Source organism: Camelus bactrianus, chromosome 4, assembly GCF_048773025.1.
Source record: "Camelus bactrianus isolate YW-2024 breed Bactrian camel chromosome 4, ASM4877302v1, whole genome shotgun sequence".
Classification (NCBI taxonomy): Eukaryota; Metazoa; Chordata; class Mammalia; order Artiodactyla; family Camelidae; genus Camelus; species Camelus bactrianus.
In genome coordinates, this window is record NC_133542.1 from 102,494,157 (window position 1) to 102,513,372 (window position 19,216).

Consider the following 19,216-nt stretch of genomic DNA (forward strand, 5'->3'; position numbering starts at 1 on the left):
AGTGATCATAGAGTGATAGTGAAAGGATGAGTCTCCCACCAGCCAGATGAGTTCATGATCCCTGACAGTTAATAGAGACTTCAGAGCCATTTAATTGCCTTTACATCCATATCTTAAATATATTAAAAATAAGACAATTAAGAAACATTTTAAAGAGGTAAAGTGTAATCAATCATATGTAACTGTTGAACTCAAAGCTAATGTATTTTGTTTGTTCAGAAGTTCCTGTAGTTTATTCCGTTCCAGAAGTCTCCTTCGTATTTTTCTTATTACTTGTAATAAAGAGTCTGATTCCAGTTTGGACGTGTGACTGCAGACAGCTTTCAAGGCCCACCTCTCCCAGTTCCTGGAGTGTTCCCTCCTGTGGCATCAGTGACAAGTTCAAAATGCTGAACCCCATCCTAGAACCATCCCCCCTTCCTGTGCCACTATTTTACATTGCTCAGTTTTTACTTGGGAAACAAGAAAGTCTATTTTTCTCCTTCTCCATCTTTTTTCCTATTTCTCCTTCTAAATCTTCAGTTTGTTAGTTTCTAAGAAACCAAAGCATTGCTTCCGATGTACTTGTGACTCATAAAGCTTAAGTGAAACAGCCCTTGTGAAAGCTTTGTTCAGGGTTTTCTTGAAGACTGTCGTTCCTAAAATGCAAACGGGATTGTCTGATAGGTTTAGGAGGCTAAGAGGTTGAGGAGAAGTTGGAGGAAGAGATAAATGTGAGAAAGATGGCTTTATTAAAATTAACTTTATCTTGTGGCAGAGACTTTGCTATTGAGCCGAGCTTGATTTGACTGATTCCCTCTGGAGATCAGAGTCCCTTGTTCTAAAACATCAAGAAAGTTGGCTTGCTGTGATGTCACGTCGGACGCTGCCTACGTATGTCTGAATCTTCATACATGGCAAAAAATAAATCTATATATGAGTATACATATATATGTATATGTATATGTATATGCTGAAAATACTATATACTTACTTTAAAATTATGTTTGATTATTTTCAAGTATTTTATACAATAAAGTTGTAAAGTTGCCCAGTGGTTTCCATAAGACAAGGTAGCTTTAATTTTGAAAAATTATTTTTCAAGTTTTGCTTTCTTCTTTAGATCAAAGGTAGGAAAAGAGGAGAGAAAATGATTTATTTCTAAGCCAGCATTTAGATGCAAGTCTGAGAACTGTTGACTTTGGAAAATAAAGGAAGAAAGGGAATTGGCCTGTAGACAGTTCAAGGAAGAATTTGGTTAAATAGCCACCTGCCATGCTTCAGAGGGTTTTTGAACCTTAGACTGGGAATATAAGGAATAATTTTTATCAGTCTTGCTTTGGAATCCTCATTAACTTTTCTCTTCACTGTACTACACAAAGGACATTGTCGTACCTATATTCTGATTGTAGAAAAAATAATAATGTATCTTTAAGTGTTAGTAAAATGTTCAAACTATCATTGCATGATCCAACTTCTAAGAATTGAGCTAAAGAATATAGTGAGAGAGAAAAAAGCATGTAACATGAATGTTACATTTTTCATATGAAAATATTTTTATTCAAATTAGTTGAAATTTAGAACATTATGATACATGAAAACATAACAATAAAGAAATGAAGGCTTAAAAATTTCACATATGCTACTTAAAAACTGCATAAATATCTCCTTTTAAAGATAAAGACAGGAAGAAATATATACATAATAGAATTGTGAAGATGATAGTCTTTTAAGTTTTCTGTATAATATTTGCATAATTTAAAAGAAGTTCTTACATTACTGTAGTTACATGTGAAAATTACACCACTCATCTAAATCTGGTAACTGAGGAAGCTGTCTTAGTGATTGAAAAGGTGTTCCCTGAAGGGCCCATCAGGAGGACACAATGGTGTAGGGTGTTTCTGAGGGGGATAATTTTTTCCGTTAGCCAAATATTCATGCGTGTCTGAATAGAGATGGAGTTAAGCATGTGATATAAAGTAGGTGAGTGAGAGCATTTCCTTTGAGAAAACTAAATTATTGTTGAGTGACAGTTGGTCTGTGTAAACTTAACCTGGGATTGCAGAATCCTAGGGAGTAACTGATGAGGTAAAGAAAGCTCCAGAAACCTGGGCAATCTTCCAACACCAACAGTCATCCAGAGTAAAGAAATATTAGAGGTTGTACATCCATGGTGTCTTAGAGATTTACAAGAGGACTGTGTTTGGCCAAATGCTTGAGCACCATGAACAAATAATCTAGAGGATCCCTGCCTTCAAAAGCCAGCTTCAGTGAAACACGTTTGAAAGGAGAAGCATCTGCAAGCTGAGGTTATTAGAGAAGCTGCCTGCTGGCGTGGAGGTGAGCTTTTGCATATCATCTCTTGGACAGAGATTAGGCTGAATGAGACAAGCTTTCTATGAGAAGGAAGAGTGTACAGAAGACCCAAGTCACTTATTGGAGAAAGGCTGAGGTTATCATTTTCCTTCCGGGGGGATCGACTATGCCTAAGGAAACAGAACCCACAAATAACCAAATGGCTGCTCTGTCAGAGCCTCAAGTACACCACAATTTTCATGCAGTAGCTGTGCCATGCATTGGCCGTCTACCTGAGCGATGGCTACTGCCTTTTATGTTAGTTCCTTTCTCACCGGGGATGATCTGTAAAGTGGAGGATAGAATGAGATGTCATCTAACGCTTAGGAAGGGGGAAATGCAGCCCAGCAAGCTACTACCTGAAGTGAGACTCGAATTTCCCTTCAACTTATAAAAGACTGGACTGACGCAAACACATGTATCAATAGAAATTCTCCTTAGTGGGAGCCATTAGGATGGAAGCCAAAATTATGCATCATGGGAAATAAATTATAGATAAGTAGGTAGGTAGATTTGATTTTGTTCTGCTTTTAGATCATATCAAGATTGTGAGGCTGTTTTTTTCAAAGGGAAAAAAATGTCTTGAGTGAGGGGGTCACTCTACTGGGGGTTGGGTTGTACTAGAGTAAGAAGAACAGGAGAAGACAGACAGTGTCCTGAGGAGTGAGTGAAGCTGTGGGAGCCAGGGGTGCTTGCTGGAAGCAGGAAAGACTGAGAGGTTAACTGTCAAGAGGCAAAAATAACTGCCAAGTGGGAGATGAAAGTGTTGGGAGGGGGTAGAATGGAGCCCGAATAAGAGTTCCAGGGGCAATGGCTGCTCTTATGAGGAAACCCTGCTATTACCAACTTAGTCTGAAGCAGTGTCTGGCCAGCAAGGCTCTGTGCTTCTGGTGAGTGTCCTAGCAGTGATGTCTGGGAGTAAAGAAGGTTAGAACAAAGCAAGGAAACATTTTTCTCCCTGCCAATAGCAGGCTTGCACCAAAGCTGGAGTCTGCATGTGGGAGTCTTTAGCGTGCTGTCTAATAGTTTGTAAATATTCAGTATCTGTGTGTGTGTGTGTGTGTGTGTGTGTGTGTGTGTAAGTAAATATAAACTTTAATTTGTCCCCCATTTTTTCCTTCTCACCTAACCTGACTACAGGACTCCCATGCTGTCCTCTGCTGGAGGTAGCCTGGTCAAAAACACTGTAATTGCAGAAATGATTCTTCTTTTTATCTTCTGTGACACCTATGCCTTTCCCCTGCCCGACCATTAAAGGGAGTGGCTGCCTCCAGATGTATTATATGCAGGTCCAAATGGTGAAGAGTGCATAGAGGAATTAGGGGTGGGATCTAATACACAAGAAGAGAGATCCCGGTGTCCTGAGGGGCAGTGCCCAGCCCCCTGCCTGCTGTGTGCCTGCACACCTTCAGCCCTCTGAGGGAGACCCATGTGGAAAAGGATGACATCGAGCAAAGAGCATAGGTGTGGGAAGTCCCTCTCCCTACAGCACATCACCGGCTGCTCTTAGCTCCCAAGTTTGAGAGCAGGAAGACTTGCTTCAGATGGCTGGCACTGCAGTCCCCAGCCCTGCCTCAGATGCACAGAAGAGTGTACAGAAGGAGAAAAGCATGACTCTCTTTCTGAAACAAGGTAAGGACTTGAGGATTAAGGGGATAATTTTGAACTGGGCTCGGCCAACTTGAAAACTCCAACAAGGATGCTACCACAGCTTAAGGGGCCAAGCAAAGGTCTCAGCTTGCTTTTCTCTGGTTTCCAGGGATATTGGAGTTTTTGTGTGAATTACTAAGGTTAATATTGTCTTACTTATAGAAGAAACATTTCCAAAACTTACCACGGTCATCTTGAAGCTGAATTCTATTACTTCCTTTTTTAGGCATGAGTCCCATGAGTATAAAGGTGCCAATAAGCAGAATATATTTTAAAAATGAGCTATGGAGAGGAGGACTCTGGAATATTGGACAAAGGGAATAAAGAAATCCATGGCTTATATGGCGGCCGGGGGGTGTGGCTGTGATTTACAAGTGAGACATTGGGTAGGTAAATTCTTCAGAGAAATCTGGTGTCATAAGAGATGCTGGAAGAAACACAGGGTGAAAATGTCACTCAGGAATTAAGTGAGCTTTTCCATGCCCCCATCACCTTGCCGTCAAAACAGTTTTTCTGCAGAACCACTCCTGATCCATAGAATGGCTATGAGGTTTGGGGCAAGTCACTCTAGTTGCTGGTTAGGTTAAATGCTGAATAATTTTTTTTCCCAAGAAAGAGCAGGTAGCAGAAGGTCAAACTTAAAAGGTCAAGTGAAACAGGAAAACTTCTACTTAAGGGGTGTGATCCGTGCTCTTACCCGCTTTTGCAGTTGCAGTACTCGGAGCTGAGGATCATTCATCTGAAACTGAACCAAAGCACTTCTTTTAGGTGTGTGTCAGCTGAGGTTTTCCCCCATTTGTTCTCTGGGTCCTGGCTTGAGATAGTGGTTCCTACCCTCATTACTCCAGGAGCACCAGGTGCATAAAGAAATAATAAGGGAAGAGGCATCAGTTTAATAGGGAACCAAAATAGTGATGTTTATATGCAAATGCCCAAGAATCACTGTCTTTCTAAAGGAGCGGTGGGAATAGTAGAGGCCACTAAGATGGCTCGTGATCAGAGCAGAAAGACCATTGAGAGGACCAAGCTGAGGGAAGGGAAAGGATGGGAGGCGGCAGTTCTAGGAGAGAGAAGGGGCACAGACACCTCTGGAGGAGAAACAGGTTCTTGTCTCAGGGCGGAGCAGAGCCATAACACAGACGGGGGTAAAGGGCAGTGGGTCACAACCTCCTGATGGAAGTACTGGGTCTAGTGTGCAGAACAGACCTGGGGGACTGCCCTGTGAGCAGATGTTGGTGGAAGAAAAGAAAGACTACTTCTGTCCAGTGACATTCCTGGGAATGAGAAAATGAAAGTAAAAGACGTGTTCTCTCTCTGTCTTCAGATGATACATGCACAGGAAATTAAATGGTAGTGAATGAACACTAAGCCTGGAAGAGAAAGTTGTAGACAAGCTGAGAGAAGCTGAGAGCTAAGCCAGCAGCGGAGGAGACGTCCATATTTGCCGGACAATTTGTGAGTCCTAAGTGGGAAATCTAAGCCCCCTAGAAATGTGATTTCAGCCCAGACCACAGCTCCTGCTGCTAATAAGAATGGCCATCCCAGGCAATCTTGAACCCCTCTTGAAAGGAAAAAAACAAAACAAAACAAAACAAAACAAAAACCAAAAAAACCCCTCTCACTTATCTTTGGCCAGTTGCAGGGAGTCTTTGAGGATTCCTGGAGATTGATCACTTGGAGGTTTTCCACTTTATGCACTGTGTCCATATCTAGATCCTCAGAGTGATGGAGGTGTAGAGACCAGAATGTAGCTGGAACCCAAAAGGGTGGGAAAGGCAGCCTTGAGTCACAGATGCCTGAGCCCTCAGGCTTGCAAGGGCTTGAAGGATCCTGACTCGTGGAGCCCCACTGCAGTAGTCCTCAGGAGAGAGCCCTTGGCGGAGCAAAAAGCAGACAGGGCTTGGATTTGATATTTCCAAGCAGTGTCTACGGTTGCCTGGAACCAGGAAGAAAGACATACTGCCTTCCTTGAGAAGGAAGCCGTAATCTCTCCAAATGGGAGGAGTGAGGCCAAGCTCTCTCAGGGTCAGGAGGCCACAGGGTATCCCTGAGCATGGTGAGGTCCAGAATTGGAGCTTGTGAACAGGACATCTCTGAGATAAGCAAATGTGCAGTTGGAATAAGGGAAAACTCATCCAAATCTAACAACAAAAATTTTCTGTTATTGGCTTCTGCAGGAACCAATTATTTTGTTCTATTTTTTATTTTTTTTATTGAAGTACAGTCAGTTTACATTGTGTTAATTTCTGGTGTACAGTGTAGTGATTCAGCTATACATTTATATTCCTTTTTATATTCTTTTTCATTACAGTCCATTACAAGATAGTGGCTATAGTTCCCTGTGCTATATAGTAGGACCCTGTTATTTATCTTATATATAGTAGTTGGTATCTGCAAATACTTAACTCGCAGTTTGTCTCTCCACACTGCCCCTCTTTCCTCTCTGGTAATCATAAGTTTGTTTTCTGTCTGTGGGTCTGTTTCTGTTTTGTAAATAAATTATTTTTGTGTCATTTTTTTAAAATTCCACATATAAATGATATATGGTATTTTTCTTTCTCTTTCTTACTTCACTTAGTATGGTAATGTCTAGGTCCGTCCATGTTGCTATAAATGGCATTATTTTATTCTTTTTGATGGCTAAGTAGTATTCCAGTGTATAAATATACCACAATTTCTATATCCAGTCATCTGTTGATGGACATTGAGATTGTCTCCATATCTTGGCTATTGTAAACAGTGCTTCTATGAACAATGGGGTGCATGTGTCTTTTCAAATTAGAGTTTCCTCCTGATATATGCCCAGGAGTAGGATTGCTGTGACCCAATTATTTTAAATGTTAGTGATGCCAGAGTAACCAGTTATAGATTGAGAAAGGATAAAATTTGTTAGAGTTATGCCAATTTTGTTAGAGTTAACCAACTTCCTCTAAAATGTGTTTTCTTAGTAACATGTTTTATCTTTGCAGATTTTGGAGACAGGGATGAGAATGGGAATTTTATCATGCAACAAAATATCTAACCTATAAGCTGCTCTCTTACCTCAGCCCAACTGAGGTCTATCTTGAAATCATAAAGGTTCAGAAGGGCAGAGCCATGGCCCAGCGTCCAGGTCAAGAGGAAACAAAAGCTTTGGAATCAAACACACTTGAATAAGAATTCAAATTCAAATGTTTTTGCTTACTAATTATTATATCTTGTGTGATTGTCTTGCTTCTCCAGACCTCAGTGTTTTCATTTGTAACTTGGGAATGATGATAGATACAAGCAACTGTTACAAAATGTATCCATATGTACCTGAAACCCATGGTGCCATGAACTGCATATAGTGCATTTCCAAAATGGGAGTTACTGCTTTATTATCAACCCTAATGCACTTTTCTGAGATTTGTTTTCTGAAAATGGTGATTATATGTCACAGTTTTCTTTTATAATATGAATTTTGAGTGGCAAAAGGGGATGGTGAGCTCTCTGGGAGTTGTGTCAGGTGAAACCTAACTGAAGAATCTGGTAATGATGGACTTGAAAAATGGAGACTAAAGTCAGAAAGCCTCTTTGTGTAAACACAGAATTCTGTATTTCTGGATGGTAGATAGAGACAGAAGAATTGGCAAGGAGTCAAAATTTAGTACCCTGTGAGGAATTTGTGATGTGGGTAAGTATCAGATGATAACTCCCTGTCAATAGAGGTTCATGGATATCTCTGAACTGAGTAAGTGTTAGAAATTGATTTCTAAGCCTTTTACTTTATAAATGACATATAACAAATGTAATGTCAGGACACGCTGACAACTAGGTACACCATCCAGAGATCATTAACATTTTAATTTAGACATATATTTTGCAAATTATATAATCAGCCTGTGCATATTTTTATGATCTACTTCTAATTCACTGAGTGTAAGGGACAGTATTAAGGGAAATTAACATTATGTGAATCATTTTAATTCCTTCATATTATATGGATGCATTTCATCCCTGAATGACTATTTAGTTCCTTCTCTTACAACCACCCTGTAGAATAACACAGGCATGGACCCTGCTTTCAAAAAAGCTTATATTCTATTGTGGAAGACTGACTATACTATAAATTTAAAATATTATTTATTTGCTATCAAGTTAATGAAAATAAAACCAAAATGAGATAGCGGTGCATACCCATTCAAGTGGCTATAATCTGAACTACCAAGAGTGGGCAAAACTGTAGAGAAAAGGAAACCTCCATGCTGGTGCAACTGTAAAATGGCCCAGACACTTTGCAAAACATCTTGGCATTTTCTTAGTCGAACATAAGCTTATCATACAAACTAACCATCCCACTCCTAGAAAGCTGCACAGGAGAACTGAAAAAATATATCTATACAAAGACTTGTATGCCAGTGTTCATAATATTATTCATTAGAGCCCCAAAATACTGAATAGATACAATGTGGTGTAGCCATATTTTGAAAGACTATTCAGCAATAAAAAGACACAGACCACTGCTAGAAGCTATAACATAAGTTTAGAAGCTAAATGCAAGAAAAAACAAACAAAAACAAAGCAAAACAAAACAAAACAGAAAAACCCAAATCCAAACCAAAAAGAAAAACTGAGACGTTTACATAAACTCTTCAGGAAAAAAAAGTTACAGAAGTAGAAATTTGCTTTCCTGGGGCCAGGGATGTAAGCTGGGATTGCTTGCAAATGGGCTCAATGGAAATTTATGGGGTTAATAACATGTTTTCAAATTAATTGATGGTTATGGCTGTCCAACTCTACAACTTGACTTAAAAAAACACTGAATTGTACCCTTACAATGGGTGAAGTTTCTGGTATATGTCAATAAAGCTGTTGAAACTCATTTAAGAAAGAAAAAATACTCAGGTAAATGCAATGAAGGAAATAAGTTCATTATTGTGATAAAGAACAAGGGCAAAGGTCAAGAGGAGAGTCAGACACAGCTCTCAGGAAAGGCTCCCTTACTGCGGAGGTGGCCTTTAAGCTGAGGCTGAGCTCTGGTTCAGAAGGAAAGCCTTATGTGGAACCAGACTGATAGCTTACTGACTAACCACAGATTCTGGGGCATAATCCTTCCCTTGTATCTGTCAGCTATGTGATCCTGGGAAAGGTCCCTAGCATGTTATGTGCCTCTGAAGAGGGAATGATAAGCATTATTACACAGACTAAAATAATGTGCATTTTCTGGCAAAGTGAAAAAAGTGTTAGAGGTTATTAACCAATTATATATTGCCAGTCAGCTGGGATGTTTATGATGCTTCCATGAATATTTTTATAGTTAAATCTGCACATAGTCCTAATTTTTTCCCTCAAGAAAAATTCATAGAGGTAAGACTATAGTTTTAAAAAATACATATTTTTAAGGTATTTGATACCTCTTGACAAATCAAGAAATGTCAAGTCACATACCTAAGTCTTTGGAGACTGAGAATTACGTTAACACGCTTTGCAACAAAAATTCTGTTTTGATGCATAAGGAAAGGGCTTGAAGCTCATTCACCTTTTTATCCCCAAGACTGTCTACAGTAATGTTTTGCACACCGTTAAGCAGATGTTCATTGACTGAGTGACTGAATCACCCAGAGCAAAGGTTGCTTTAGCAATTAGGGGATTTCTTGGTGACCAATAGTGTATAGACAGTTTTGTGAAACCCTAAACAGTTTCTTCTTTGAAGATTTCACCCCTGAAGGATGAAGGTCAGACTCTGCAGATAAAATGTTGAGCTAGAAACTCTAGATGAGTGGTTATGTTGAAAGGATATTGTCTCCTTCAACTCTTGGATTCCTTGTGATTTTTTCCCTTTTTTTATTAATCACAAAGAGGGGGCCATCTTATGCTTTTGAGATAGTTTAGCAATAGGAAAGGAACAAAAAAGATGAATCAGTGATAAATAAAATAATAAAATCACCAGTTGAAAATGCATTGGAGCTTCTAATGTTTAGACCCAAATTTGGAGATCAGTGAATTCATTTTGATGTAGTTAGCAGGTCCTCATGGCGTCTACAGAATCATGTAGCCTGAAGCAGAATTATGAAGGCAGGAAACACATCTTTTGTGTTCCAGAGTATGCTTTTAATTACCTTCTCTGTCACCGGTGGCCCCTTTGCTTCTCAGATGTGTGCTGACCTCCCACCCTCCTTTTTCCTAATATTTCCATCATATCTAATCTCAGACAAGCAATTGACATTATTTCTTTGGTATACTACTGAATACCTTGGACAGAAAGTTGATAGTGTGCATATATATGACTATATATTGAACATAGGTACATATATACATATGAATTCGATTACTGAGAAGTATGTATAGTTATATATGCATTACATATTTTGTTATTTCTTACATACACATTAACGTAGAATATATATGAGATTATGTGTATCTGTACAACTCACTTGGTTCGTGTGTTTGCATGTGTGTTCATGTGTGCGTGCATTTGAAGAAAGACATAAATGCAAAAAGATTTTCTTAGATTTCACTTTCCTACGAGCTTAATTGTTTGATGTTCAGAAATATTTCTATGGTGTTGAATGAAAGCTTCAAAATTCATTATAGATGATCAAATAACAGACAGTAATAATATTTTGATGTGATAATATGTAAGTTTACCTATCTTCACACTCTTTAAAATATTTCATAAAATTGAAAAATTGATGAATGAAATACACTTTTACATAGAGCAAGAGAACCAGTGTCAGTATTTCATATGAACCCACGAGTGAGGAGAGCCCTGTGCCCCTCTCCATAAGGAAACCTTCAGATGTGTCATCTGCCTGGAAGGTCAAACTGAACAAGTTTTTAAAAACCTTGATCTGATATATGCTTATATAGAAGAGGATGGCAGTCCTCAGCAGTCATGGCAATAACTTAATTTACTTAGGAGAGAGAAAGATAAGTGACAGGTAGAGAAAATTTCTGCCAAGCCTGGGAGACCTTGAGATGAAAGTGAGATGCTTGTTTATAACACAAAAGTCAGGTCCTTGGTACTTTTAAGAAGCCCTCTTTGATGGTCTCTTTTCATTTCTTGATGTCAAAATGAAATTGGATAAGTCTTGAATTTTCTCTCAGTTTTAATGGAATCAGAACCTCAAGCAGAAGGAGGCAAAAAGACCAAGAAATATGAAACTGAAGAGTTAGGCTCAAATAATGGTTTATGTAAAATGACAAGTTAAATATCTTTGTCTTTATTTTTATTACCTATTTTCAATGCAAAATTTCTATAGTTTTTAAAGGCATAATAGGTTTGACAGGTAATATAACTTTATTAGGGCATATTTATTCATTTTAAACTATGTTATTGACTAATTCGTGTTACTGTCGACCATGATCAGGCTTAGATTTTATCAATATGCAGCAAGCATTCTAAGAATCTCAACAACAATTATGCCCTGTGATACATGTTATGAAAGCTAAATACATGGTATTAAGAATAATTTAGTGGGAGCTGTTGTGTTACAGGCTTCAGGGAAATTAGTTTTAAGAAAATGGACCTCAACAAAAAAGGGTAGTGTCGCTTCAGTGCCATCAAGAAGGGAAGAGGGGAAGAAAATGTGTTGGGGGCTGGCTTGGCACAGACTTGTCGACCATGAGGAGGATTTTACCTTTTATCTTATAGGAAGTCATGAAGGGTTTTAAGCAGTGCATTGACTTTTGACCATGATTTAGTGACATCTTTATGCATTTAAAGAATGGAGACTAATGGGGTAACAGTCTCCCTTGAAGCTCAGGAACTTCACAAAGGAAAATGAAGCTTTAAGCAAAATGAATAATCTCCTGGATGTATGTTAATTACCTCTAATTAAAAAAAAGTTTTGACTTCTGCATATGCCCAACTCTGCCTATTAAATTCAAACCTCTATAAGGAACAGTAAAAGAAAGGTAGAGTTAAAGATGGCAAATCATCTCAGGAAATAACCTTACAGCCATTGAGAGGACATAGCAGATCTACAGGAGTGACTGTCCTGAGACATTAATCACCCAGATAAAATTAACATTCTTGAGAGTTTTAATTTGTGTTCAAATGATACCATCACTTAGATTATTTTCTTTCTTTGAAGTTTCCATGCCATATATTGCAATCATAGAAAGTTTGTTTGTCCAGTTCTACTTCAAGACCATTGCTAACGAAGTGACAATTTTGTTATTAGGGGCAGTTGTGATAGCAGGCAAAATTGAAATCTCTTAGCTTTAACAAAACCTCTCACATTTAACTCTCCCTGTGCCTTGCCGCCGTCTTCCCCTCCTGTTACATAGATACCGATGTGAATGGCTAGAAAGGAATGCCGTGTTCACACAGAACTTGGTGAGTTTCTCACCTGTCTTCCACTGTTTGCTCTCAATCTCCCCTTCTCGTGATGTTCTGCTCCACTGCCAGACTCCTTGCCAGTGATAGGGGTGGATTCTACAGACCACTCGCGGTTTCTCCAACAGTACTCTTTCTGTTATGAACACATGCTTGCAAAAGTATGAAACAATGCTGGGTATGCAGTTACAATTTTGAGAATGTATGTTCTTAAGAAGTCACAAAACGATTGTTGCCTCTTTTTTATTTTTATTTTATTTTTTAACATTTTTTATTGATTTATAATCATTTTACGATCATTGCCTCTTACTCTTGCACATTAAACAATACTTACAACAGCTTTCTATTGGCCAATGGCTACGTCCTAAACTGTGGCTTAGATGCTCCTTTTTAAAATCTCTGTGACATAGTAGTCTCATTGAGCAACAAGAAAATAGAAGTCAGAGTTTATTTTACTTGTCAAGGTAAACTATTTATAGTCTAGATTTGAATCTAGGTCTGTCTGCTTTCATGACGCTGTTCATCCTGCCTTTAACGTAGATTTTGGATTACACCATTCTTTTGTTCCACTTTATTTTTCATCAAGCTTGCGTCTTTAACTCTTTTGCCTTTTCTCGCTATCCTATCCAGTCTTGTTGTTGACTTTCTAACCATGCCCACTATGGCACTGGGTGTGCTTTTCATTGTAGATTATGAAATTGCTGCTTTAACTCCTTGCACATCTTTAGGTATGCTTGGTCATAGATCTACGAATGCCATTAAATACATTTACCCCAAAATGTGTTTCATAGAATGCTGGTCAAATGAAGTGTTTCTTGAAAATGGGATGCCAAAGTCAAATAAGTTGAGAAAATTCTGCCGTTTTATACCTTTCTTCATATTAGATTACTTCCAATACACATCAGCACATGAAATTGTCTTAGACATCGTGCAGCAAAACAATGAATACTTTACCCATCTTAAAAAAAGAAATCTTTGACCATTAGAAAAATGTTCATTTTGGGGAAAAAAAAATGTTTCCTAGACTTCGATCTCTGCTCTCCTTCCTGGAATTCCCTTGAAATATGCTCAGGGTTGACCAAGCTAACTTTGTTACGTGGGTTAGAGGAGACTATGACTTACAGAAAGTTCCTATGTAACCTTGGGAAATTAAACATTTAACATTCCTCACATGTCTCTGCACTCAAATCCTATACACCCAGTTAAATCTGTACTTTTAGAAGTCACATATGGTTTCCAAGTCACTTTCCCAGTTATCTGATGCTCCAAGAATGCAAGGCATAATGATTTTTATTTATCTTTTAGAAGATTCTGTCTTAATCATGTGTGTTTTATAAAAGGGTATCAAATTGCGTGTCATTTTGAAATGTTATAATCCACTTAGGTTGCCACATATGAAACATGAAAAATTATAAAAGGAGGAAAAGGCAGTTACATTTCTCAAATGTAATTGATTTTTGTAAATCATTGACACAAGAGTGAATCTGTCCTGGGAGCATGATCAGAATAATTATCACCTTTTTATATTTTTCTTTTGACAATTGGAAAAAAGGACTTGAAAATCCATAAACAATGAGACCTGCAATCTAGGTGTTGATTGAATCAAACTATTTACCTCTTTGCATAATTCTACTACCCAAACAATTATTGTCAAAATAAATGCAAACTCAAATTCAAGGTCCCACATAGTGAATTACTGATTTCCATGAAAAAAAAAGAGTCTGTGCAGCAGTGCATGACCAGCTGGATGTACTTCTTCTGGGCAACTGGTAGGGAGTGATCATTCTCTGTGGGGAACTAAGCAAAGCACTCATTTAAATTTTATTGAATTTGTGACCAGTCACCCATAAAAGATAATTATATATACCTGAATATGCGGTGACCTGACCGTCCTATCAAACATAGCTTAAGAGCCAACCTTAACTACAGTGGAGTTTAGAAAGATGAATAAAAATACACATGAGGTCTTTTCTCAAAGTGTTTGGGAGAGAAATATGAATAATTTAATTTAGGAAGAGAATTGAATTTACCCAGCCTACAGAAAGGCTCAAGACAAGACGTGTTTAGACAGTAATGTTTTTAAGTAAGTCATCTTTGGAAATGATGGTCAAAGAGAAATACGCTGATTCTAAGGGAAAGAAGAAAAAGTTACCTTGTTGGGTTGAAGTGGTTCTATGACTGCTCTCTGCCAAATGTGTTTAATCCAGTAGTTAACATCACCAAGGGTCTGGAGTGAAGAAACACTAAAGGTAGAGAGTGTCCATGACACTATTATAGACCCCACCACGTCTTAGCATTTTTATAATAAAAACATCTGTAATTCTTAATCTGTACTGAATATTCTGTTGTTAATCATATATCATCCAGAGATAAGAACAATGTGGTCAGTGATTGATTTGAGCTGGGGGAGATGAATTTCTGGGCTCATCTCCCTGTATTTTGATTTACTATGTCTTCATTATATGTATATATACACACACACACACACTCAATTTATAGATATAACTCACATATATTAATTTCAAATATATATGTATATAATTTACTTGTGTGATATTAATAGTCTGATGTGGTACATCCTGGGTGACATGAAATATCATGAAAAGGTAACACACATAGTTTTAGCAAAATAGTTGAATGTCTAACTAAGATAAGGTGAACTTTTCTAGGAAGAAAACGTTAGCTGTATCTTTTCTTTCTTTTTTTTTCTTTTTTTCCATTACATCCTTACTTATTTTATAAATGGAAGTTTGTACCTGTTGACCCCCTTCATCATTTCACCCCCTCCTCAGCCCACTCTCTTCTGTCAACCACCCACTTGTTTTCTGCATCCATTAGTTGTTTTGTTTGTTTTGCTTGTTCATTTGTTTTGTTTTCTTAGATTCCATGTATAAGTGAGATCTTACATTATTTGTATTTTCTGTCTGGTTTATTTCATTTAGCATATAATACCCTCAGAATCCATCCATATTATTGCAAATGGCAATCTTATATATGGCTGAATAGTATTTCTGTGTGTCTGTGTGTGTATCAAATCCTCTTTATCCATTCATCTGTCAGTGGGCACTTAGATTATTTTCATATCTTGGCTACTGTAAGTAATGCTGCAATGAACATGGGGTACATGTATCTTTTGGGGTTAGTGTTTTAGTATTTTGGGTTGAATATCCAAAAGTGAAAATGCTTGGTCAAATGGTAGTTCTCTTTTTAACTTTTTGAGGAACCTCCACACTGCTTTCCGTAGTGGCTGCAACAATTTACGTACTGACAAACAATGCACAAATGTTTACTTTTCTCCATATCCTTGTCAACACCTGTTATTTAATTTCTTTTTGATAATAGCCTTTCTAGCAGATGTCAGATTGTATCTCATGGTGGTTTGATTTGCATTTTTCTGATCATGAGTGACGTGGGTCATTTTTTATGTGCCGCTTGGCCATCTATACATCTTCTTTGGAAAAATGTCTATTCAATCTTCTGCCCATTTTTAAAATCAAAAAAAAATTATTATGTTGTATAAGTTCTTCATATATTTGGATGTTAACCTCCTAATGGATACATGATTTGCAAATATCTTATCCATCCTGTAGGTAGCCTTTTCACTTTGTTGATGCTTTTCTTCCCTGTGCAGAAGCTTTTCAGTTTGATGTCCTACTTTTTTGTTTTCTCCTTTGTTGCCCTTGCCTTTGGCGTCAGATCCAAAAAATCACAAAGACCTTTGTCCAGGATCTTACTGTGTATATGTTCTTCTAGGAGTTTTATGGTTTCAGGTCTTACAAACATTTAATCCATTTTGAGTTAATTTTTGTGCATCATGTAAGGTAGTAGTCTAATTTCATTGTCTTTGCATGAAGCTGTCCAGGTTTCTCAACAAAATATATTGGAGACTCTGTATTTTCCTCATTGTATATTCTTGCCTCCTTGTTGTGATTCAATTGGTCATATATGAGTGGGTTTATTTTAGGGCTCTCTATTCTGTTTCATTGTTTCATGCATCTGTTTTTACACAAATATCATACTATTTTGATTACTATAGCTTGGTAATACAGTTTGAAATCAAGGAACACGATGCCTCCAGCATTGTTCTTCTGTCTCAAGATTGCTTTGGCTATTGGGGGTCCTTTGTGATCCCATACAAAATTTAGGATCGTTTGTTCGGTTTCTGTGAAAAATATCATTGGAAATTTGATAGTGATTGACCTGAATCTGTATATTGCTTTGGGTAAAATAACTTTTAACAATACTAATTCTTTCACCCCATGAGCATTGGATATCTTTACATTTATTTGTGTCTTCAATTTTTTCATCACTGTCTTAGAGTTTTCATTCTTTTCGGTTAAATTAATCCCTAAGTATTTTATTATTTTTCATGCATTTTTAAATGGAATTGTTTCTTAATTTATTTTTTGATAGTTTGTTGTTAGTGTATAAAAATGCAGTATATTTTGTATATTGATTTTGTACCCTGCAACTTTACTGAATTTATTTATTGATACTAACAGTTTTTGTGCAGTCTTTTGAATTTCTTCTATATAAAATCAAGTTGTCCATAGATAGTGACAGTTTTATTTCTTCCTTTACAATTTGGATGCCTTTTTGTTTGTTTTTCTCACGTAATGCCTCTGATTAGGACTTGCAAACTATGTTGAATAAGTGACTTAAGTTTTATCTTGAAGAATGGATAGGAGGTATCTTTATAGGGAAGTCAAACAAATGAAAAAATCACAGGCAGCATATAGCTTGTGGAAGAAAGGAAGCCTCAAACAGAAGGACATGTTTGAAAACTACAGTACAGCACTCTGGCCAGAGTATGGTGGGGAGAATGAGGAGAGAAAATTCGCTGTAACCCGGTAGCAGTGTGAAAGTTGCAAGTTGAAATCTATGAAGTAAAAATACTAGAAAATATTTTGTTCAGCTTCATTTCAGCTTAATGTTTTGCAAACTTTCTATATTAACTGAAACTCTTAGTCCCACCTAATAGACAGGATCAGTCTGCAAGCCTTTACCAGGTCTGTGTGCCCATGATGCTTTTTCTGCAACACCTTCTACCTATACCTACAATTTCTGATCAAATATATACAGCACAGAGATGCACAAAATAGGATACATTGGCTCATTTCACTCAGTAGTGCTCACTGATTTTTCTGTGGATCTTTTTCTGTAGTGAACACAGGGCTGAAAATCCGGAGATCATATCTCTAATTCCAGCCATTCAGTTACCTGACTTGGAGACCTTGAGCCTAGTGTCTTCTTTTTGGCATTATATAAATATGAATAGGTGGTTATCAAAGTTGTTTGTTTGCATTATAGTCCTATATTAAAATAAAATAGCTTGTTGGAATCTAATATATTAAGAAATAAAAGCCAGACATCTCTGTTCAAAGCAGTATTGGATGGTCATGAGATTTGGATACCACCTGCTGTCGCTAGAAGCGACCTCAGATACCACTGTTGTACCTCTGTTTTGTATTGAGTGGAAGTCATATAACCAGGGCTATAAAAATAATTTTGATATATATTCTTGTGTCCACTTGAAAGGTTCCACATAGTAGATGAGGTCAATGCTCAGCATATCTGGTAGAGGAGCAATCATTCCTACAGTGTTTCTATGGCCTTTTTTTTTAAATCTCTTTGTAAAACTCTCTCCTGTTATTCCCCTGATTCTTCAATGTCTAATATCCAGGACCAACACAAATGGCACTTCCGAGGGTTAAGTTCCCAGGGTTTCTTCTACTTGAAACAGATCATTTCCAACTTTACTAATTATCAAAATCATTATCTAAGTGAATAAAACATTTCTTTTTTTTCACATCTTTATCAACATTGTATATTCCAAACGTATCATTTGTTGATCTTATGTGTGGAATATTATTTCACTGTTCTTTCAAGTTGTTCCCACATAGGACTATGAAAAAAGAGAAGATTTTCTTATATTTATTGAATACTTGGCTTTCTTTTTTGTAATAACTATTCATGTTTTGGGCTGATTGCTCAATGTATGTTTTGGATACTCAATCCTTCTTATTCATTTGCATTGTGGCATTATTTTTTGTTTATATTTGTGTCTTTATTATCTTTTAAGAAGTAAATAAATTTAACATCATTAGATTATTTCCTTGTAATGTCTCAAATGTAATGTTTGCTTTTCCCATTTTGGTATTTAATAGTCTATCATTTACTACCTGTTTACTGACACAGATTTTATCGTATATCAAATTATTACATATTATAGCATCTATGTGTGTTTCTTTTGAGCTCATTTGCCTATTAGTCTAAGTAAAATATTGCACAGTGTTCATTTCTAAAATTTTATTATAAATCTTGATATCTGGTTAAGAATCCCCCCATCCCTCTTAGGTTTCACAGAAAACCCTGCCTAGATTTGAACTGAAGTTGTATTGACCACCAACAGATATGTAACATCTACTTATTTATTAGCGTTCTTTATATTTTGTTTTGTTTTTTAATAATGTTTTATCCTTTTTTCCCAGGAAATCTATAGATATATTAAAAAAAAATTTCCAGTTAACTTAGAGTTATTGTTGACATTGGAAACATGTCCTTTATTTTTCCTAGTATAAGAAAATGTTTCCACTGATTTATAAAATTGTATGTTTGATCGCTTTTATATTTTAATGTTAATAGACTTTTCAGTGTTGATCCATGCTTAAGTAATATGTTTTGTTATACATTATTTTTTATTTTTGATTAAAAATAAAATATGATAATTTTACCACCCCAGGAGTTTCCTTTATACTATCAGTAAACTGCAGAAGTAACGACTATAATTACCAACCTAACTTTTATCATCATATATTGGTTTTGCTGTAGTTGAAATTCAAATAAAATTGTGAATAGTCTATGTAATCTTTTCTGTTTTCCTCTTGTGCAACATGATACATTGTGAATTCATCTATAGTATAACATGTA

General features: G+C 36.8%; 1 long non-coding RNA gene across 7 annotated transcripts in view; it reads left to right on the forward strand.

Moving 5' to 3' along the window:
- Window positions 1-19,216, forward strand: part of LOC141577567 (uncharacterized) — an 839,800-nt gene that overhangs the window by 757,789 nt on the left and 62,795 nt on the right. For all 7 annotated transcript variants that reach the window (XR_012506829.1, XR_012506827.1, XR_012506830.1 and 4 more), the window contains 2 exons: window positions 3,475-3,966; window positions 5,309-5,439. This is a non-coding gene — a long non-coding RNA (uncharacterized LOC141577567). The remainder of the gene's footprint in view (window positions 1-3,474; window positions 3,967-5,308; window positions 5,440-19,216) is intronic.